Source organism: Triturus cristatus, chromosome 4_1 (assembly GCF_964204655.1).
Source record: "Triturus cristatus chromosome 4_1, aTriCri1.1, whole genome shotgun sequence".
Taxonomy (NCBI): Eukaryota; Metazoa; Chordata; class Amphibia; order Caudata; family Salamandridae; genus Triturus; species Triturus cristatus.
In genome coordinates this window covers 365,530,488-365,554,426 of record NC_140585.1, presented here as the reverse complement: position 1 = coordinate 365,554,426, position 23,939 = coordinate 365,530,488, and the positions used below count along the sequence as shown (strand labels likewise).

The 23,939-nt window shown below is 42.0% G+C and overlaps 1 protein-coding gene across 6 annotated transcripts in view; it reads right to left on the bottom strand.

Annotated features, from left to right (window-relative positions):
- BICD1 (BICD cargo adaptor 1) overlaps window positions 1-23,939 on the bottom strand; it is a 726,242-nt gene that overhangs the window by 292,033 nt on the left and 410,270 nt on the right. The gene's annotated exons all lie outside the window — the stretch shown is intronic.

Sequence of the window (23,939 nt, the reverse complement as noted above, 5' to 3'; positions counted from 1 at the left end):
ATGAGATAGAATCAAAGCACAGGAAGTTGAAGGATAAGTTGATAATTGTCCAGATGCAGACGGCTCAGGGACAGCCTAACGGAGGAACGTTAGGAAGAAAGCAGGGAAATAATCAGGGAGGAAATCAGAATGTCCAAGGACAGGGAAGACCGAAGTCCATTGATCCTAAGACAGGGATGGATGTGGCGACATTGAAGAAGACCACTGCGTGTCATCTTTGTCACCAGATCGGACATTGGAAACGCGAGTGTCCTTTGAACCCGTTGAATCAAGCGCAGCAGGAAGGAGAGATAGTTCAGGTACCTGTATCTGAAATGGTTCCCACTGTGACTAGCCCTAGGATGGTCAAAGGGGGTACTAATAGCCCGCAAGTCCAAGTCCCTCAACCACCTAGGATTCAGAACGTGCAACAAGGAGTCCGAACTTACATGCAGATGCCCATGTTCGAGGGAAGTGACGAGTTTGGTCCAGATCCGTTGGCATAACGGTGCCTGAGAGGGGAGAAAGACTGCACACTTGGAGCAGTCTTAGAGGTAGATCAGAGAGGACCATTTGTGGAGGCTGACATTGATGATCACCCTACCACCTTTTTAGTTGACACTGGTGCCTTCTGGTCTACTGTAAGATCAGCAGTAGTCCCTAACCTACCCCTCTCGGGACAATCCATCCAAATCGTTGGTGTAGCAAATAAGAAGCTGACTAGCCCATTGACAGAGCCAATTCCAGTGAGAATAAGAACCTTCAAGGACCGACACCAGTTTGTGGTGTGTGATTCCAGCCCAGTATGCTTGTGATACACAATATAAAAGCAATTGGTAAGGAGGAAAAGATACACAAATATTTTTGGACACGGATACCTTTAATTATCCTGTCATCTGCGTATAAATTCGCATTGTAGTTATTTCAACATTTTGTCATTGAGCATATACAATAAACATATATTTACATTTAACACATCTGCAACTAAAAAAAACAACAAACTAAAGCTACTGTCCACCGGGGGATTTTTTCTTATTGTGGAGCCACCTTTAAATAGTATGGACTACCTAGAAGGTTCAAACATTGCATTTAGGATCATCTTTTTCCAAATTATTCATGAGAAGCAATGTGAGATTGTAACATCCACAAATAATTCATTCAATTTATAATCCTTCTATAGAACAACTGTCGACGCGGTCGCGTTTCAGCCGGACTATTTCTTACGGCTTCTTCAGGACAAAGAGCAACAGCAGCATTCTACAAAAAACAAAAGCGTGAGCTCCAATAACATATACAAACCAAAAATAGACAATTATCCTTGCCGGATTATATACAGGTCTCTTTCCCTGTGAGGCATATGAATAGATCCACCACCACAAATAGCCACCAAAAGAGTGATACGCATTTCTAAGAACATGGAAATAATCTCTATTTCTACAGGCATATACGTGCTCCCAAATCGCGCAATCTATACACTTGTCTCTCATATCCAACTTAATCTCTGTGTGGCTTTATTGAACCAGCTTTTCATCTCAGCCCACGTGTAGAGAAGTCAAGTCTTCCTGCTGGTTAGTGCGGGGTTGAAAAGGACGGAATTTATCGTGCAACTACTTAAAGCTACCTCGCATAAGTCTTATCTGTGTCTGAGAGAAAACGAAATTGAAGCATAAAAATACCTTAAGTGCCCGTGGGGGTCACACTGGTCTGCCTAGGCTCGAAGAGCTAAGGACTCTGCGGACAACAAGTCTACTGGAAGGGGTTTGCATCAATCACACACTGGCCGCTAAGGTGGAGAAAAGTAAATGAATGAATGACTACTCATGGCTAAACAAATAATACACGGCAAGTACCGAGGCTTATTGGCGCGTCTCAGTGTTACGGCTGATATTACCTTCTGTGTAATTTAAAAAAAAAATCCAAAGCGGTGATTCCCGTAACTCCAAAGTTAAATCTACTAGTATGGCCAGGGGTGTGCCGGAGTATAAATCCTTATGTTCCCAACAGTTCAATAGTGTGGCGTTCCATCCTCCGCAGTATGGAAACTAAAGGCAAAGACAATGCCCAACTTAGTATTCAGGGTACAGTCGCAAGAAGTCTAAAGCAAGTGGTGAGCGGCAAGCGTCCCCCTCTCCCTGCTTGTCTTACCTACTCAGGTCTCTTGCTATGCTACGGGCCAGATATCGTCCTTCCAACCGGCTCTCTGTTTCCGCTCCATATGAAAACAGTGTTTCCGGAGCCGTATAAGAAACTCTGGAAAGAGACAACGGACTACTGCGACCACCACCTATGGTGTGGGGAGAGTCGGCCATTTTGTAGTGGAGTAAGGGAATCGGTCCAACAATTGTGTAGAAAGCTTACGTCCTATGGCAGCGGGGCTCTATTGGTTAAGGTCACGCAATAAAGTGTGCGTTTCGACCGTCTGGAATTGACACTAACATGCATGAAGCTAATATTAATGAAGGCATCGAATACTTAAAGGGGACAAAGATCTTCATAAAATTACGAACAATCGTTCCATTGTGGGGTTATTATGTTTATTCAGAGTGACAAGCATACTACACGGAAACTAAATATTAAAAATTAAATCAAAAAAAAGAAAGAAAAAATAATAATAGATAGGAAGTGAATCAAATAGGTTAACCACCACCCTTCTGTCTTATATGTGTAAACAACAGAGTTAGAGAACTTGTAGATAATGCGGCTCACATTCTTAAGAAAACATATAATTAAAATGAGTGTTGCAACATTACATATTTACATCAAGACTACACATCTACAGGCTGACTTGATCGGATCACCCTACCGGGTTATAAAGGGAAGAATTTTTTAACATTTCCAGCTATTATTTTATCAATGCCCATATTTCGTCTTTGTCATTTAAACCATCAACAGCTGTGCGATATTTCTCAATGAGACGTGCTTCAAGGCGATTTAGGGTATTCTGTAATAAAACTTTGTTCATCGGTCGCATGACCGTTAGAACAGTCCACCTCAATTCATCTTCTTGATGTCCTAGTTCCAGAAAGTGCTGGACCAATGGAGCACCAAGAATTTTACACCTTATCCGTGATTTATGTTGTTGGATTCGGGATTTGACTGCTTGAGTAGTTTGGCCAATGTAAATTTTTTTGCATGGACATTCAATTGAGTAAATCACGTTTTTTGAATTACAATTTGAGAAACTCTGTTGCACGTGCTTTTTGTCTCCAATGATTGTAAATTTCGAGTCACTTGTCTGGGGGCATACAACACAGTTCTGACATTTAAAGTGTCCCTGTATCGGTGGAAGACCCATCATAGCTCTTACATCTTTCGATGTAGAGGGTCTAGATGCTCTAACTAGGTGTTCTCTTAGATTCTTTCCTTTTTGAAACGCGAACAAAGGTGTACCAAGATCAAAGTGCTCAACTAATCGCCAATTTCTCTGAATGATTTGTCTCACTTTGTTGGCTTTCGGGTTGTAAGTTAACACGCAAGTGAGAAGATCCTCCTTCACTTTGTTTTTTGGTACCAGTAAGGATTCTTGCGGTGTAAACCACGCTCGTTTGAGGGAGTTCCTGACTAATTTCTTAGGGTAACCCCTGTTGCAAAGTTTAGTCTTCAAAATCGCTGCGTTGTCAAAGAAATCATTTTTGTTGGAACAATTGCGGCGAATTCTGAGAAATTGCCCGTAGGGCAAATTGTCCTTCAGATGTCTGGGGTGTCCTGAGTTATATGCCAATAGTGTGTTTCTATCGGTAGGTTTAGTAAAAAGACTTACTTGGAGAACACCTTCATTGTTTTTTACCCACACGTCCAGAAAATTAACTTGACTATCACTTACATTTTTAGTGAATTTAAGATCTTCTGTGCGTGTGTTCAACCAATTATGGAATGCTTCCAGCTTTTCTAAATCTCCATTCCATATCAGGAATATATAGTCGATGAATCTTACCCATCTTCCCAAATTAGTGAAGTATGGGCCAGATTCATCGAAGATAAACCGGGTCTCAAAGTGATCCATGACCAAATTCGCTATCTCAGGGGCGAAGCTACAACCCATTGCTACGCCTTTTATTTGTAGAAATAGATCTTCTTTAAAGTTGAAAAAGTTGTTTTTGAGACATATTTTGGCTAAGGCAATTAAGAAATCAGTCGGAACTTGGTGTGGTCTGGGTCTGTTGTCTAAAACCATCGTCATAATTACAAGCGCCTCATCTTGGGGGATGTTTGTATAGAGACTTTCGATGTCGAAGGTAACCAAAAGGCTTTGGTTATCGTCGAACACCGAACCCTCAACCTTGGCGATAAAGTCCATTGTGTCACGTATATATGCTTTTGTCTCCGGGACCAATGGTTTAATGGAAATGATCCACATATTTAGCCAAGGGTTCCAGGATGGACCCACAGGCTGAAATAATCGGCCTCCCTGGTGGTTTAGTGGCGTCTTTATGTATCTTGGGCAAAACATATAGAGTTGGAACTTTTTGAGTTGTGACATTTAAGAATTCAAATTCCTTTTTGCAAAGGAACCCGTTTTCAAATGCTGCATTGATCAGGTGTAATATTTCTGCTTTAAGTCTTGCTGTGGGATTGTTTATCAGCGGCCGGTAATGTAGTTGATTGCTTAGTTGTTTGATGATTTCCTCATCGTAATTTCCCGCGTCCCATAAGACGATTCCTCCGCCTTTATCGGCGGGTTTTACAACCACAAGGGGATTATTGGCCAAGTCTGTGAGTGCTTTTCGTTCATCTTTAGAGAAATTGGGTTTGAAGAAGGACCTTTTTGAATGTAGACCATCTAATTCCCTAAGTATTTGATTTTCAAACATAAGGATTTGTTCAGGCATGGCTGCATTTTCAGGGCAAAAAGTCGATTTGTTTCGTAGACCACTAATATTCCTCTCAGAGGCTTCATTATACTCTGAGAAGAAGACTCTTAGCCTTACTTTACGGAGGAACTGAAGGACCTCTTTTTTAGTGTCGATTGGATTCTGTATGGTGTGTGGAACAAATGACAGCCCTTTATTGAGCATTTAAGTCTCAGTTTCAGATAAATGATGCTTGTGAGGCAGAGATCTGCTGTGCAAGCTGAATTGCACCATCTATTGCACACCACAGGGAGTGGAAGTACAGACAAAGGATGACGATGCGACCTTTAAGGTTGCAAATCAGCTGGTGTGTATAGAAATGTATCCAGCGTTGACAGTGGAAGAGCTTCCACTTGATCTGAGGGATTCTGTGTCAATTGACGTGTGGGACCTCAGTGGTGAATAGATCGGGTTGGTCAAAGGCATGGACCCAGTGAAGATCCAGGTCAAGCCGAATGTAGAATTCCCTAGGACGCCCCAGTACAATCTGTCGCCTGAGACAATTGCAGGGATCAGCCTGTTATTGAGTCTATGATCAAGCAGGATCATGGGTAGTCCATGTAATTCACCTATTATGGGACTACAGAAGCCGAGTGGGAAATTCAGGATCGTACAAGACCTGAGGAAAATTAATGAGATAGTTGTTCCATGTTGTCCGGTGGTACCGAATCCATCTGTAATCCTGTTTCAGATTCCATGTGAAGCTGAGTGGTTCACAGTGATTGACTTGTGTCAAGCATTCTTTTCAATCCCACTCCATGAGGAGAGCCAATTTCTTTTTGCGTTTCCGCTGGAGAATCGTGTGTTAACGTGGTGTTGTATCCCACAGGGGTACACAGAGAGCCCATCGATTTTTAATCAGATCCTGAAGAAGAATCTTGAAGGTCTTGTGTTGCCGCAGAACTCTGTTCTGGTGCAATACATTGATGATTTGCTCATAGCGTCAGAAACCGAAGACGCTTGCAGGATAGATACTGTTGCCTTGTTAAATTATTTGGCAGAGAATGGACACAAGGTGTCTCCGAGTAAATTGCAGTACTGTCTGAGCGAAGTGCAGTATTTGGGTCACTGAATTGAAAAAGGCAAGAGAAAGGTGTCACCAGATCGTATTGATGCTATTATAAATATGCCTGTGCCTACCACTCAGAGAGAAGTTCGAATGTTCTTGGGAATGGTTGGCTACTGTCGCCAGTGGATTCCCAATTTCTCCTTTGAAGCGAAGCCCTTACAACGGCTGATGCATAAGGATGTGAGTGATCCGGTACCATGGGACGAAGACTGTTTGAGAACATTTTTGAGGCTGAGAGAAGCCCTGTGTTGCACCCAAGCTTTGGGGATGCCTGATTACAATAAGGCATTCACGTTGTTCTGTTGCGAGAGAGAAGGTTGTGCATTGGCAGTTCTGACTCAGAATCATGGAGGTGTCCGTAGACCAGTTGCCTACTTTTCAGCTACTTTAGATCCAGTAGCTTCTGCGTTGCCCAGATGTCTTAAATCCGTTGCTGCAACAGGTGTCAGTATTGAAAGATGTGAGAGTATTGTAATGGGACATCCACTTACAGTTTATGTGCCACACTCTGTTGAACTGTTGATGACAAGGACTAAAACACAGCACCTCACAAACAACAGGTTGACAAGTTATGAGCAAGTTATACTTGCTGCAGAGAATGTGACTTTGAAGAGGTGTTCTGTTTTAAATCCTGCGACATTGATGCCTATTTCAAATGTAGATGACGAAGATTGTGAGGATCACGATTGTCTCGATGTGACTGAACTGTGCACCAAACCAAAACCAGACATTGTCGATGAACCGCTCCTTGATCCTGATGAAATCTTCTTTGTGGGCGGTTCATGCTTAAGAGACCATGTTGGTCGATTGAGAGCAGCATTTGCTGTATGTACCATCACAGGGGTGGTTGAAGCTGCTTGTCTAGAGGGAGTACACTCCACACTGGTAGCTGAAATCATTGCTTTGACCCGTGCCTGTTTGGCGGCTGACCAGATTCGGATAACAATTTACACCGATAGTCAGTACGGGTTTTGTGTCGTTCACGACTTTGGACAGTTGTGGTCCCAGTGAGGGTTCATGACATCTTCTGGTTCACCCATAAAAAATGGGGAATATGTGAGACAATTGTTGGAAGCATTGCAACGTCCAAAAGAGATTGCTGTTGTCAAGTGTTCAGCCCATTCCAAGGGAAACGACTTTGTATCAATGGGAAATAGTTATGCTGACGAAGTTGCCCGATTTTGTGCAGAACAAGGATGTATCTTTACGGGAGGGTATACAGGAGAAAGCCAAGAGAGAACCGATCTCAGCATGATGTTAGCCATGGCTGATACATGGGAGGAGCTAAAACGACTGCAGGATGAGATTTCTGATCAAGGAAGGGATAGCTGGATAAGATTGGGATGTGAGAAAGGAGATGAGGATGTGTGGGTTTCGAGCGATGGACGAGTTGTGCTGCCAGAATGTCTGTTGAGTCCGATGGCAAGATTGATAGATGGTGCAGTACACCTTGGCAGAGATGCGATGGTGCGAGTGTTCCGACAGACATGGTACAATCCAAAGTTCCGCGCAGTAGCTGAAGCTGTGTGTCAAAGGTGTGTTACATGCCAGCAGATGAATGCAGGAAAGAGAACTGCTGTGACATTGAGCCACATTGGGAGGTCAGGAGGGCCTTTCAATAGGATGCAGTTGGATTTCATTGAGATGCCAAAGTGCAATGGGTTGAGGTACATCTTAGTTGTGGTATGTGTCTTTTCGTGGTGGGTGGAGGCTTACCCAACACGTAGGTGTGACACACTTACTGTAGCTAAACTGTTGCTGAGAGAGCTTATCCCAAGGTTCGGTTTCCCGACCTCTCTGGAGTCAGATAGAGGGACACATTTCCATAGTGAGATCATGAAGTTGCTCTGTGCTGCCTTGAATGTGGTTCAAAGACTACATTGCAGTTACCGACCAGAGGCTTCTGGGATAGTGGAACAAGTTAATGGGACTTTGAAAGCGCGGATGGCAAAAGTGTGTTCTTCGACATCCCTGAAGTGGCCTGACGCACTGCCCTTGGTCCTCATGAGTCTCCGTAGTGTTCCTGATAGGAGGACTGGGTTGTCACCTCATGAAATCATAATGGGGAGGGCAATGCGAGTACCAGCGATACCTGCCACTGCTTTGATTAACATCACTGATGACTTGATTCTCGACTACTGTAAGGGACTGGCTGACGTAGTCCGTTCTGTGTCTCAGCAGGTGCAAGCAGCAACAGTTCCAGCTGCAGGTGACCTGTGCCACAACTTGTGCCCGGGAGATTGGGTGCTCGTGCGTAAATACGTGAGGAAGAGTTGTCTGGATGTTCGTTGGCGTGGTCCGTACCAGGTAATACTGGTCACGAACACGGCAGTGAAGTGTGGGGGACTGCCGAACTGGGTGCATGCATCCCATACCCGCAGAGTCCCAGCACCCTTGGAAGATACAGCCCCTCTCGTAAATGAAAATCCAGCTAAGGTGGCAGGGCCATCTGAGAGGGCAAGTCAAGCTGTGAGGGTTGCTGATGCAGTTGGTTGTGCACTGCATTGAGCGGAAAGGGGTTGTGCAAATCGAAGCCCCGAATTTGACTCAGACGGAGAAAGTGTTGCTGTGGGTGGAGTAGGGTCAAATTCTGTTGAAGAAGGAAGTGGTGCTCAGGGTACTTGAAGGGAGAGCAGAAGTGCCACAGAAGCGGAAAGAGTTTGGCCCGTGAGACAGAGACGGCTGAATTTGAGATTGGCACCGGAGAGACCTTGTCCCAGTTTCTGAAACGTCTGAATCTGAGCAAAGTGACGAAGAGGAAGCTCGACTCAATCTCAGAAGGTCAAGGAGAGCAAGAGTGCCGTGTCAAAGGTACGCATCACCAGAGTGGACATACGTTGTGACTGATGCCAGGCGTACTGAGCACGGGGAGGCTGAGATCCTTGACATTGATCAACAGTTCTCCGAACCTGAAGATAGAAGTGTTGCTGAGAGTTCCAGGATTGGAAATCGAAGGAATACTGACCCTCAATATCCCTAATCCACCGCTTCTGAGTAAGGTTCGTTAGTTGATTCTGGAGACGCTGGCTTTTCCGGATTTTGGTATTGTACCACCACACCAGGAGTTGGTGATACTTTGTCTTGAAATTTTGCAAGGTGTCTTAGAGCTTTTGGGAGCAAATATTGTTTTGGACTGAAGGTAAACCCTTGTTGTACATAAAAGGTGAAAGGAGAAGATAACCTAGGCCCGAGTGGAAGAAGAATAAAGTTAGGGACTTTCCGTTGAGACGACGAAAGATGGCTAGGGAAGTCTTTTGTGGACTGTGTAAATAAGGAACTGAAAATTGCTAGGGGATTTCCAGCTTCAAGGCGTTGTGTGGACTGGTTTGACAGGCAATACTCGGAGGAGAAAGAGACTCTTACATGTTGCTGTTGAACTGAAATTTGAGAACTTTGCAAAGATGGCAGATGCTGGAAATACTCACCGTAGAGCCAAATTAGTGTTAGGTACACTTTTAGGGGTAGTGATAGCTGTTATAGTTGCGAAAGTTGTAGCCTCATATATCGTTTCTCATGAGCAGGATGGGGAGGTACAGGGGACACCTACACCTACCACCTCTAGCCAGAAAGAGGTTACTATAGGAGCTCAAAGAGCTTTGATACTTGAAGAAAGCCGTAGGTTTCACATACATTTGTCTAGAAGTGACTTTAAGCTTAATGCTTATGCAAAGTTGTTGTATGAGTATGTTGATGCTATGGATGCGAAAGATTGTTATGTGTGCATGCAGCTACCTTCTTCTGTAGATGAGGGTATTAGATACCATCATCTTCCACTAACCTATGGGATTTCTTGCAGCTTATTGCTTAGCATCTTTTACGAGAGGAGACGGTTTGAGTATTTCTTTTCCAATTACGATGCAGTACTTCCTGAAGTTCCAGCCTATAAGCGTTTGAATAAGTATGACTATTCTAAGTCAGAGGACAGACTTCGGAAGTATTTCATACCGACTTTGGAACTGGATACAGCTTATGCTCATCGACATAATTTGACATGTTCATTGTCAGACACTGAGAAGAAGTTCATAGGTCAAGTAGAATATAGATATAGAAAACTAACACAGACACGAAATACAGGAGATAGTCCAGTAGATTGGACAGATGAAGAGAGATTGCACAGGTCCAAGGGAAGTTATGGACCCATAGCTTTAGATCAGGTGCAAAAGGGGAAGTTGTGTGTGAGACGTCCTCAGACCGATTATGAAAAGGTTTCGGTGGGACAGAGTACGTGTGACCATACCTTTACTATGGAGGACTCTGCTAAGACCTTTTTGCAAGGTCCGGTGCAAGTGATTCCAACTGTGTATTATGTGTGTGGAAGGAATGAGTATGTGAGGTTGCCTGAAAATTAGTATGGTACATGTTACTTGGCTATTATCTTTCTGAAGATCTATCATGCGGAAGATTTAAACCTTTTGGAGACTGGACATAATTCTAAAGTACGGAGAGCTGCAAGTGCAGGAGCTGTGATTGGTGATATCTTTGGAGCGATGATACCAAGTCTGGGTGTGATTTTGAATGATGTGAAGATCAGAAGATTAGTGACTGTGGTTGATGAATTGTCAATGAATACTGCAAGATCCCTGTTCCTGGTGGATGGAGAGATGTTGTCGATAAGGACAATGGTTTTGCAGAATCGTCTTGCTTTAGACATATTAATGGCAAAAGAGGGCGGAGTCTGTAAATTGTTGAAAGTTCAGGATCTGGAAAAATACATAGATAACATTACTACGATTCATCAAGAGATTGCAGATCTGACTGAGGAAGGCGTGTGGGAAAAGATTGGTGAGGGATTTGGTTGTGTGGGAAGTTGGTTTGCGAGCTTGGGAAAGGGGTTCCTTGGATTCGTTCTCAAGCCTCTCATTATTGTTGTGGTTTGTGTGATCTGCTTGTGGGGGTCTTATCAGAGCCTATAAGTGGTATAGGGGAAACAGAGTTGAAAGCTCTCAGAGCGATTGAGAGGTGAATGGCTAGACTGCAGGGCAGTCAATATCAGAACCTCAAGAGGATGGAAAGGTTCCGACAGGGGAGAATGGCAACAAGCAATGTTTAGGCCGGTTCTTTCTCCAAGGGAGGTAATTGTGAGAAGGTGTGATGACTTTTGTTATCAAAGGGGGAAACTGATAGAGCGTCATGTGATCCTGAAATCTGTAGGGGTGCATCATATTCACTGATAGTCAGCGCCCGCATATTATTCGATGTGTGTTATGAAGCGCCATAGAAATGTATTGCTGTAATTGTTAACATAGAGGTGATTAGAATTGTAATAATGCTTTTGTGAAGAGTAACGCTGCAAGTCATTGTGAAGGTATTTAGCAAATACCTAATGATTAGTTTTCGTGTAATGCAATGTATTAGGTTAAACGCGTGCCATTTTAAAGTTACACGTGTAGGTTGCTTACTCACTTATATGAGAATCAATTAATGCTTAGAGTGTGACTTAACCGTGTGTTTAAGAGTAAAGGCCTGATCGCATATATGTAGAGAGAAGGGCCTCTTTATTTCTTATGTTAGCTCAATGTTGTAGGCCGAACATTATACTCTTGGTAAAGGCTTTGGGTTGCGGGGAAATATAAAATTCAAAATTGCGAAAAGGTTTTCTCGTTCCCATGTTTCTGTTGCAGGTGCAAGGACATTTAGCTTGTTAGTGAGACTAGGTCTTTGTTTTAGGAGTTAGGATGCTGCGAGAATCCAACAGGGGAGTACACTGGAATGTGAGGATGATACTTTCAGTGGAGAAGGTGCCTGGGACCCAAGGTCAAGCTAACCGTTGTTGGATGCTGGTCAAACCTGATGGAAACTACTGGGAGAAGACCTGGCTGAAGAGGTGTGCCGAAGGGCGTGTTCTATGATTTTGGGGTTTTGTATTAGTGCCCATTTACCTTTTACATCTCGTATTGAGGTGTCTGTATGTTCAGCTATTTCTGGTTGTAGTAAAATCTTATAAATTTTAGATTCGGAGTCAGTGGTCCTTCCCAAATGAAGTCAAATTTTGGTAACTATGTTTTGATAATTGTATTTCCTCCCCTCTACACTATTTAGCAGATAAAAAGATCCTGGCGACCTAAGAGGATTCTTGCAGATAACCAGGTAGGCAAGAATCCGGCCCCATCAGTCCTATGATAGCTGCACTGTCAAGGTAGACCTAAAAATGCAGGTGGATTAGTGAAACCCAGGCATTCCATATTGCTCTCAAACAGGCAGCTACACTCTGAAGTCTAAAGTTGATGAAAGAAACAGAAGGGGATCTGTGCTGTGCCCAGAGAAAAACAAACACAGTAAATTATTAACTTTTCTAAGACACTTTAACAGCATTACAGTGCCACGTGTGTGCCCCAGTGTCATTGATCTCTCTCTGGGCAGCCATGTTGCTGCTGGCTCATGCAGCTGGTTAAACAAACAAAATTATCACAGCTGTGTGGAAGGGAAGCACTTTTTTTCCGTGGAAGCACACAACTTCTGGCCAAACATAAACATGTGCTTCTGTCCACCAACATGAGGGTGGAGCCAAAGTCACTCTCTATTCTAATCCTGAAAGGTCTTTTTAGGTTTATCACATAAAGTCAACAGCTGCATGTTAAGCCATACGTAAAAAATATACCCCTCTCAGAACAGCATATTTTCCTTCTTCTCCAGGCCCAACTGCTATGTATCTCAGTCAATGACACCTGCAGTATTTCATCTAACATCACAACTTGAAAGCTGACCCAAGACCCAGATGGAATCATAGAGAAAAGCAAGCTTAACACATCTTTCCACTGTGTAGAAAAAAAAGCATACAGATGGAGTGTCACAAATATCCCTTAATGGCAATTGACAAGGCACTACCATTGCACTGAAAAAAATTAATGTGTAAATGCAGTCCTTTATCTGCTCTCAAGGACCATATAGTAGTAAAAGAAGGACTATTATAGTGCAGGTAGGCTGCAGATGTGACATTAAGATTCTCCTGAATGCATAGATGAAGGGCTGGCATTGAATATACATCAGTAGGATCTTCTCTAAAAGCAGCATCAATGTCACATTTAGATTGCTGTCTATCACTACCTTCTCTTTTCAGGGGAGGTACAGGTACTAGCAGAGTGAGGCTGATAGAGCACCTTCTTTATGCTCTCTGCACACTGTGCACTGTAGAAAGTTCAAAATAAAGTCCTGTGGTTAAGCACTACAGGCACAAATGAGACCTGTTGCTCAGAAATGAGTGCTAATGGTGCCCACCAGCAATCACTGGCACACATTAAGTGCTGGATATGAGTAGTGCTGATGAGGGGCAAGCTCAAATAATTTAAAAACGTAAAAATGGAAAGATACTTATTTGGAAATAGTATGGCAATTAAAATCACTAAAAATAATAACCTCCTTTACAAGTGAATGAGTAGTGAATGGAAAGAACAAACTGGGCCTGATCAAGAACACAAAAAACAGACACCTGAATCACACAGTGGAAGTGTCTGGTGTTGGGGGAGAAAGTCATTAAGTGGAGATGTGTTAGAGGAAAGCACTAAAATATATTAAATAAACATTGTGTAGGGTTTGCAAGTCGCTATTAGGAAGGGGCGTGTTCTAGGGCATCCCTTCCTAATACTGAGTCGCACTGGTATGGAGGAATGTTTTGTGACTGGGAATGCAGTCGCAAAACATTTGCAGTTACCACCAATTTCAAGTTGGTGGTAACCCATTTGCAAAGGGGAAGGGGTCCCCTAAGGGACCCCTTCCCCTTTGTGAATGTATGCAAAAACATCTTTTAAGAGCAGGCAGTGGTCATACGGACCACTGCCTGATCTTAAAAAATGATAACAAAACTTTTCATTTTTCTTTTTGTAACACATCCTGTTTTCCTTTAAGGAAAATGGGCTGCTTTACAAAAAAATAAAACATTGCTTTATTTAAAAGCAATCACAGACATGGTGGGCTGCTGACATCAGCAGGCCGCCATCCCTGTGATTTTTACGATTCCTAATAGGTCGCAAATTGCAACCTACTTCATTAATATTTATAAGGTAGGTCATTTGCGACCCACTGGGGATCGCAGAAAGTGTTCAACACACTTTCGTACATGCTGATTTCCTAACTGCGAATCGCAAGGATTCACAATTAGGGAATCGCAAAACGGTTTTGTGGTACATCTTGCCCATTTGTTTCTAATTTGGGTCTTGGAAGATCCAGTAACTGTAGACAATTACAGGCAGTTGTGTGATAATGCTATTGGATTGTTTTGTTATTTTTGGATTTGAACTTTTTTCCAGGTATTTGTAATGTACATAATAAATTAATTAGTCTAGGAGGTCCTCACTGAAGACATAGCATATAGAGGCTCTCACTATTCATGAGAATGAATGTTGCCCCATTATAGATATTTGTTTCAACCTTATATATCATTTTTTATGCCCATTTCAAGGAATCCATCTTTCCAAATAGCAATACCTTATGTGGTGTCATGGTAGTGTCTGTTAATACACTACTGTTCCATTGTCAATATAAATAACACTGTGGCAGTCCATGCTTTCCACCAATAAATGTGCAATTGTGATGGTCTTTAACTTGTCAAAGTTTTAAAGTATAAGAAGTACAGACTACATGTTGTAATCAATTCAATACATGACAAAGCTTGGCAAAACAAATAGCTTGTGTTCTACTGCAGAATGTGATATAAAGTAAAACAAAATGAAGTGACAACACTGGATACCAATCTGATGATGAGTGATTTTTATTTTCTGTTCCCTGGTTTACTTTATATAGGGTGGACAGTACTGAAGTCTTCATTCAATCATTTGAGTGGCAAACCCTCATCTTTCCACATCAGAAATATGTCAATAATATAATGGAAGTGAGTTGCTAATTTGGAAAGCGGTCCTCGAAGATAGCCATAAATGAACAGATTGCAGTGCCATCTTTGTACCCATTACAGTTCCTAACTTCTGCAATGAATGTTTGCCATTGAGAGGTAGGTTTTTAATTGCATATTTGAATTTGAAAATGAATACTGATGCACTATTGTTACATATCATTCCTAATACCCAAGCCCTGTAGGCATTTTGATGGGTTGTTAGATCATCTTAATGAGAGATATTACGGTATAAGACAGAGACATCCATGCAGTCAAAGAAAGTGTCTGAATACAATATTACTACTTGTAGTTTCTTTTAAATATCCAAATTACCTTGATTCTTGTTTTAGGTTGTCAGTGGCTCGTGCCACTGGTTTCCAGTTTTAAAACATACTTAGAAAATCTGAGGCATTTTCAAGAAGCATTATTACCTCTGAGGTAAACATGTGTCCAGAATCAGATACATCATCTCGGACTCTAGGCAGATTCTGCATTGATCATTGATATGTGAATACTTTGGGCAGCATCTGCATGTGGCTGAGGATTTCTGTGGCACACTGACTGCTCAAAAAGGGCTTCTTAATTAAAGTCTAGGATCTGTTCTGGAATGCTGTGTCTACTGATTAGGCCCTGTGGTAACAATCCACCATGGCCTGATGCACTCCTGTATCATCATGGTAGCACTCTGCCTACCCACCTCCAAGGCATATGTTAGTCTAGATGACCATTTGTTTAATACTTGATCAAAAGAGTATCTTCAATGTTTTTGAACATTCAGAGACTTCTATCAATGGACAGAAGTTTATTATACTGCAGCCCTTTGATAAACTAGTTCTGAATGAGAGGGAGCTTTTGGTTTATTTAGCCATTTGCCCCATAATTGTGACCTGACACAGTTTTCCTTCTTTGCTATACCTTAGATGTAATGCCTGTGAATTACTCTTCAACAGATGCATTAGCACTTGAATAAAAATAGTGTGAGACTAAAGTAACAGAAAAACAACTGCTCTTAAATGATGTTATATTATTATTCGAAGCTGCATCAAAAGGTTAGAGAGACAAATGTTCAATAGACGCATGCTTATAAATTTCCTTAACTAGAGGTATCTCAAGTTACAGATAGTGAACAAGTTGACTCACCATTTCGATTTCTTTTTTTTCATAATCTCATTTAGTTGTGTTACCAATTACCCCGATTGTATCTCTCTATCATGCGTTCTCAAATAGCCACTAATGGACCTGTTCTATACAATTTGAGTGCAAAAAGTGGCATAACATGCAAGATGTGCCATCTACCATCTCAAGGTTCTTCAGTTAATGTCCTTTGGAATTCTTTTCTCATCTGCTGTGTACCAATTGTGCTGTGAAAAGGCACGTGACCCTGTATATGTGCCTCAGTATGTGAAATAACTCAAGGACACAACAAAAAAAGTAACCTGAGAACTGCTGATTGATTGCTTTTTACCAGCATGGACATGTAACCGAAGTCCTGACTGTGCACTGGAATATTCCCTCTGGAATCATTCACATTAGAGATGTGTGCCCTCATGCGGGCTGACGTAAGGTTGATGCTGTGCTGAAGTTTGACCTTTCCATGAGTCCTCTATAGCAGAAAACTGTTTAAGTATCTATCACACAGAAAATGTGACATAATAGAATTGCTAAGTACATTAGGATTATGCCTTGTTTGTCCTTCTTTGTGGAGGCCGTATGTGAATGTACAGAGAAAAGAGAAAGTGGCATTTTTTTTGCATATAATATGTTCTTGGAAAGAGATTGGGTAATTGGTTTGTACTATGTAACATTATGCTAATAGTAGATGGAGAGTGCAGAGCCTGCAAGGCTCTTCTACAGAAAACAGAGACAATTTGGATTTTATGGGAGTTTATTTAGTAAAGCAGGCATTTACATATTGCTTTTCAAGATGTTAAGCTATGTTTCTCAGATGCAGATGTTGCAAATAACTGTTCCATATTAATTCAGCTATGACCTCAAAGGTTATTTTACCCAGATTGGTTTACAGAACCTAGCAATTGTATATTTCTTGCTCATATGATCTGGTCCATTAGTGATTAAAAGCTCACACAGTAATGTTTGTATGATGTGTCATTTTGGCTAAGGAAAGAAGATCTTAAAATAAGTGTGATGAGTTTACCAGTATGGAATTGCCGCAACAATGCAAGTCTAGTAATAGAACATTGCCTTGGCCATTTTTCACCAATGATACCTCTAATTTCCAGGTGGTGCTGACTACAGAAGGACTAAAACTATTTGAAATTAGGTTTGACACTGCAGAAATCACATTTTGGTCTCATTAGCGAAACAGCGCTATTGTACCCCTTGTTAGAAATTTATTACACCTAAGTGGTTGGGTGTTGATGAACACATGCCTCCTTTCTTAAATAGACATCCTCCTTTATAACCCAACATGTAATGAATGAACCAAAAGGTCTCCCAAAGAATATATCATTTATCAAAACAGTTTGCTTTTAGCTTTATCTCCTGGGGACAGCCCCCCAGTTCTCTTTCATCTACATCTATTGTGGTCAGCCCTCTGGTCCCCCAAAAACCTTGATCTACTGTATTGTGCAGTAGCGGCTGCTTCAGAATAGCGGTGGTGGGGAGGAGGGAAGGGATGAAAAAAATAAAAAATAAACTTACCTTCTTCTTCGCCGCCACATGCCTCTCCTCTGTCCCCGCCAGCACCGGAAGCACCCAGGTTCCGGACTCTCCCAGCCAATCACTACGCTGCAGGAGCAGTGTCGTAATTGGTCTGGACGGCCCGTTTGGCCACTTAGGCCACTCAGGCAGTACATGGGACTCAGGCCACTCAGGCAGTACATGGGAGGCTAGGCATGTTCAACACAGCCCAGTGGAGAACATGCTGTTTGGCCGGCCCCAGAGGGCCGACCAAGCTATCATGCGCACTTACGGAGGGAGTGCAAACCACTCCTGCTCCCCCTGACGACGGGGAGCCCAGCCCTGCCCGACCTGGCTGGACTCCTGCAAAGAAAAATAAAATGACAATAACTTCTTGTTATTATCATTTCATTTTTATTTTCAACAGCTGTTAGTGGTCAAAAACTAGTTTAGGCCATAATCTCACACTGACACTGGCAAGGTGAAAAGTTTACTTAAGGATGTAATGGAATTGGAAAATTACAAGGGTTTTCTGTCAAAGGCCAACTCAACAGATTTGAGAGTATTTACGACATCGGCACGTACCCCCTGCCTTCAATCAGATCGTGGCCTGATCAGACAATGGGTTCATGTAATAGAATTAGCCCAGAGAGGACAGACAGGGCTAGGGTGCTTGATTAAACAATGGGTGCAGGGAAGTAATTTGGTTGTGAGCACACAGAGGTCTTATGCGCACAATACTGGAAGCACACACTTCACTTAAATTGAGTTTACCATGATACTCACATGCCTTCACAAGCAGAAGTATGCTCGTGTGTCCAGCATTGTTGGGAGTACAATAAAGAATGTATAATGGATTAGGTCGTAACTCGGGTTATGCGGTTACGTGTCTTCAAGTGTTTTTCTCATCTTAAATCTGTAACTTGCAAGTCAACTATTATTTACTGTGTGTAATAATCCATTGTAATATTGTGTATAAAAAGGCCTGCCTGGGAGAAGGAATTGGATAAAGCCTGGGAGAGAATGTGTAGGAGTGAGGTGCAGTCTGTGTTGTAAGCTAAAGGTCTTTCTCCCAGTCACAACAGTTAGTAAATACTGTCTGCAGTGCCAAGAAGAGTCTGTGTGGATATTCCATTTAGAAGGGTCCAAAGTCAACTTGCAAAAGTTATAGGCCTCAGTCACGAGCAAGAGGAAGACTTTAACAGTTGTTATAGCCAGAGGGAAAGGACTATAATGTTACTAGAACACGCCACTGCAAAATGTTCTAAAGTAAACAGGGAGAAACAGAAATACGAGCATAATTATGTTGGAATAGAATTTCTATACCAGCCATTACCAGCCCAGAACCACTTCATAGTCTTCAATGGAGCTCTTAACATGTCAATGTTCTAATTATTATTAATACTTGTCAAACACACAATTTGCAGTCAGAAAGTAGTAACGCTATCTGAAATCCAAACTTTAGTGCCTACCCTGTCTATTCAAGGACAGATGAAAGCACGTCACACAGGGATTTAAAATTGTTAACATTGCTTCCTAAGAAAATGCAGGGACCATTATTCATTTATGTATTTGTGCTCTTATACTTAATGTTTTTTAAATATACAGGCTGTACTGTGGATAACTGCTTCTCAACTGTATCCTCCTGTAAACTTGGTAGAAACTTGGACACAGGCAGTTTGAAACTAGGGCCATGTTAAAGTCATTTCTTAGTGAAGTGAGGCAGATTCTAGAAGGTTCTCAACTGCAGGCATGGGATTTTCAGATGAAAGTATCATCAGTTCAGAATCTGCCCACACCTTTTGCGGACGGAGAAGGCCAAGTGTGTTCAAAAGGGCCTGAGTAATTTTTACAGGTGTGATGGAGTTTAGCTGGACAGACAAATGAGGACTATGAAGCTGCTTTAAAATTGTATCCTTGTTTCGAAGGCACTGAGATTCTCTCAAGACCTGAGGCATGAACTCCATGGGGCTTTGTTGTGACCATTGTGAGATTTGAGGAGAAGGAATTACAGTAGTGTAGTCTACCGATAAAGATGGCTTCTATCAGTGTGTTTCTTAGTTTAGGGAATTGTTTCCACCTTCTTCTTTGGTTGTTTGAAGCCAGATTGTACAACCTTTTGTTGATTAAGACATAAGGGGTGCTCTGTGAAACAAGCGTTGGCAAAGCAAATAGGTCTTGGCAATGCTTGAGCTATTGTCCTTGTCATTGTGAATGTCTTTTAGCCATGTTGTCTAGTAGCACATCTGCTGGTCAGCATGGCTGAAAATTACTTAAAACCCAGAATCACAGGATGTTGTTCCGATGCTGAGTATCTTCTCCCCCATGTTGAGTTTATTGTCCTGCCCCTCCTGACACAAAAAGTGACTTTCGGCCATGCTGAACAGCAAATGTTCTGCTAGACAACATGGCTAAAAGACATTCACATTAACAAGGCCAGTAGATCAAGCATTGCCGAGATCTACTGGCTTTGCCAGTGCTTGTTTGGTGTTGACAGGGTCTTGCTGAACAAATGTGGAAGTGATAATGAGAAACAGCTGAGGAGCTTTCAAGTGAAGCAAGGATGTGTCGTAATGGGCAGAGCTTCCGAGAGGAGAACTGGGGAACCAGGTTCTGATCTCGGGGACTAGGCGAATCACTTACGCTTCCCCCTGCCTACAATAATGAATGTGTCATTCTGTAATATAAGTGGTGAGGACTTAAAGCGCTCCAAAACTATCTGCTGGTGTTAGCACTATGGAAAGATGGAGGACAGGACAAGAGCTCCAAAACAATCAGATCGAGCAAAAAAAAAGCAGCAGTGACAAGGGAGGTAGTGGGGGGATGGGTTAAGCAGGGAAGCAGGAAGGTATGTGGAGATGGGCAAGCAATGATGGGAAAAAAAACCTTAATTGATGCAGGATTAGCGACACAATGAATGTGTCATTGTGTAATGTAACTGGTGAGCACTTAAAGTGCTCCAAACCCATTGGCTTGTGTTCGCGCTATGGCAAGATGGACGACGAAGGGAACGATTCAATACATAAGATCGTGCAAAAAAAACATACAAATGCTGTTCGTGTTTTAACAACTTTTTAAGAAAGGCATTGTTTATGTACACGTGCATGAATTTTAGTGGTAGGTGTGAGCGTGTACAAGGGAGAGGGCCTGGAAACACTCCTATAGAGTGTTTGAAAACAAAGAAAAAAAATGCCCTTCAAACCAGGAGCAGTGTAAGGAGACATGTACTTAGTCCATGCCCTACGGGAGGGTCAAACATAAGAAAAGGGTAAGACTCCTGCATGCCATGACAAATGAAATCAAAGAAAATACTAGTGAGGCAGAAGTTTACCAATGGTTGGAGATGGGCGGCCACAGATAGAACCCAACACGTCTCTTTAAGACAGCACATGCCCTGTCTAGCCGAGACCTAAAGAGTGGTATTCCATGCTGTTGTGAGATTTCTCAGCAAACAATGTCAATCTATGCTGTATCAAAGAGATATTATTGTGCTTGGATGCATATTTATGCTATTTCTGCTTATTTTTCAATTCAGAAATTCTGTCGACCAGTCCCTTTTTTTCATCTTGGTACATCTATGTATCTTGCAGCAAATTCTGTAGTAAGAACCAATGTAGAATACAGTCCTTACTGCCACAGGCATTGAAGCACTTTAACAGGTTCTCACCCTAACTCAGTATAATTTATTTTACCAACCACAAAAAGATGAGAGTTTTCAAACCAGAACTCACACCTGTGACATGCCTGCTTTTATCAATGTTTTTAGGCTCCCAGCATTGTTCCCTCATCCTTAATCGACTCTTATGCTGCAGCACATCACTGATTAACTCTTAACAGCTTTTCCAGAGAGGAGGGTGTTCACCTATTATCCTATCAATAGAAGACCATATATTGACCCACAGTGTCTGTATTCTATTTCTTGTGCAACTTCATTACCATTGATATCTTTGTGTGGTAAATAATGGGGGAAAGGGTCTGCTGTGTAAACGTTCATTAAAATAAGGACCAAAGTCTACGGGAAGATGTGGTCTTGAGAATGAAATAAAGAGCTACAACTCAAAAAAGTATGGAAATCTGACACATACTCAAATTCTAAGCAAGAGGACTCTGCAAACCTTTTGTAGACATGTTCAAACTCACAGTTCTCTGAGTTCTAGAATCTGTGTTGTATTTGACTAACTAGATTCAAGATTTCTGGGCAATTTTATCTATTTATTAATTTATTTATTATCACTGTGTTATTGGTAGAGTATGAAACAAATACTGTCCAGTAACCAGCACTACACAGTTTTGTGGGACACAGTCAGAGCTACAGTTGTCTATCAATCAAGGAATTTGTACATTGGCCAAGGCGTTTCTGGGACAATATTATCAATAATCACTTCTAACAAAGTGATACAGATCCCAAATCAAAACCCAAACTGTTGCCAAGAGCATGTTTACAAGGAAGAAACTTATGTTCAAGATGGTAGGATCTGAGGAAATCCAGGAAATATTCAAGCCAATGGGGAACAGGTAACTAATCAAGTCAAAAGGAATCTGCAAATCCTGAAGGAAGAAAAGTCCGAAACCACATTGGTGGCATTCCATGGAGAACATCTGCTAGCTGGAGAGGTGGGCCCAACAATGCATGTTCTCTTGATTCTCTAAGGAAGTAAGGAGACTCTCTGTGGAAGCAATAAATAATAACTGGCCACTGAAGGCACTAAAACGAAAGTAGGTGAGTCTTGTTCCTTTACAATGAGAGTCAAGGAGTCGCCTAAAGAGGCGGCTAAAACAGTGACAGAAACTGGGATCCTCAAGACAGATGAAAATGGTAGTATTTCTTTTGGGAGACTAAAAGCTAGAAGTTACTGCAAGTGTGGCTGCCTACCTCAATGAAGCATGCAAAGCAAGAGTAAGATCTGTCTGAGGCGAAGTTATGCGAAGAGAAGAGAAGAGAAGAGAAGAGAAGAGAAGAGAAGAGAAGAGAAGAGAAGAGAAGAGAAGAGAAGAGAAGAGAAGAGAAGAGAAGAATAATACCACAGACTCCATTGGAGGAGGCTAGGTGGTTGAACTAATGCAGAAATCACCACAGGACGGCTCTGGAGACTGGCAACCATATTCGGCTGCACCTTTTGAATTCCTTGATTCTCCCTGGATTCCTTGATTCTTCCTGGATTCCTTGAGTCTCCCCATTAGAATGAGACTTTTTTGTTTGCGATCTAGTGCAAGTCACCCTAGTTCAATATGTGTATAAACAGCAGCGGATAGCCTAGACAGTATTTCTAAGATTTTGTCATCTAACAGATTCCGCGCTTGAATCATTTCTGGTCAAGACTATCCCTACAGTGGATGGCCCACATTTCCAACTTTAATTTATGGTAATCCAGGACTGTTTCCCCCTCTTAACGAATGGCCTTGTCCTCTCCCTACTTACTTCATACCCTATGGTTCTCCACCGGTAGGATGTCACATGCTGATCTCGTTCATGGTTATTGTGGTTTTATGTACGTTTTCAGGTTTTTAAATTATCTGATATGTTTTAATATCTATTTTTTTCTTTTCTTTTCTTGGTAGTAGCAATAAGCTTTGACTATCTGCACAGTAACATCAATTTTCAATTTTAATACATAAAAATGATGTTTTCTCTGATTTATTTCGGCAGGGAGGCTAAGTAGTTTAAGCTGTTTCTGTGGATGTAATTGCTACTCCTGAGGATTTTTGCTTGCTTGGGTGGTTGTTGAGGGGCACAACAGTTTCCTGAAAACTATGTTTTTTCACTTTTGACTGGAAAAGCTGGAGAGATTGGAAGCGTGTTCTATTCAAAGCCCATATATAAAGGTTGAGCCATCTATTTGTTTTGATTTGTGGAATTTGGAGTAACAAAGACTGTTTGTGTCAGATGGGGTGCATGATTGCTTATGGTGGGGAAAAGTCATTTGAGATGCTTTTTCTTTGATGCTGAAGATCAGGCCTGGAACGGTTCCAGGAGTGAATGCTAGGGTAGAGCTGCATTCCTCCTGTCCCAGTATTTGCAGGCATGACTTGTCACAGAGTGTTTGCTATGCAGACAAGGTAGCCAGAAATTCAGTGACTAGCCACTCTATTACCACTCAGGTATTTGGTCCATATGTCCGGCACACCTGATCAATTCAAGACGTAAAATCTTGGATGGCAATTAGCAACTCCAAATTATTTAAAATAAATACCATATTCATATGAGGGACTAACAGAGAAGCCCTTACCATCTTACTTTCTGTCTCAACACCAGATGAGGTGGCGACCAAAGTAGAAATGTAAGGATTTGTGCCATGTTTACAAAGCTCTCCTGGCCAATTAATGCACCTACCTCTCTCAGAAGGTACCAGGTAACCTTTCGCCAGGTCTATATGCTCTTCAAAATGTTGTCCATTCTGTCAGTAACAATTAAAGTGCTTGGAGGCAGGCTGTTCTGTATGAGGACCTCAGCTCTAAATTATCTTCCTGGGGCTCTGTGCAGTGAGATTAACCATCTAAAAAAAGGAAAGCTTCGAAAAACGTCTTTTGTTAACTATCCTATTAGCTTTGGGTAGGGAGTCAGGCGATTAGTGCCAAG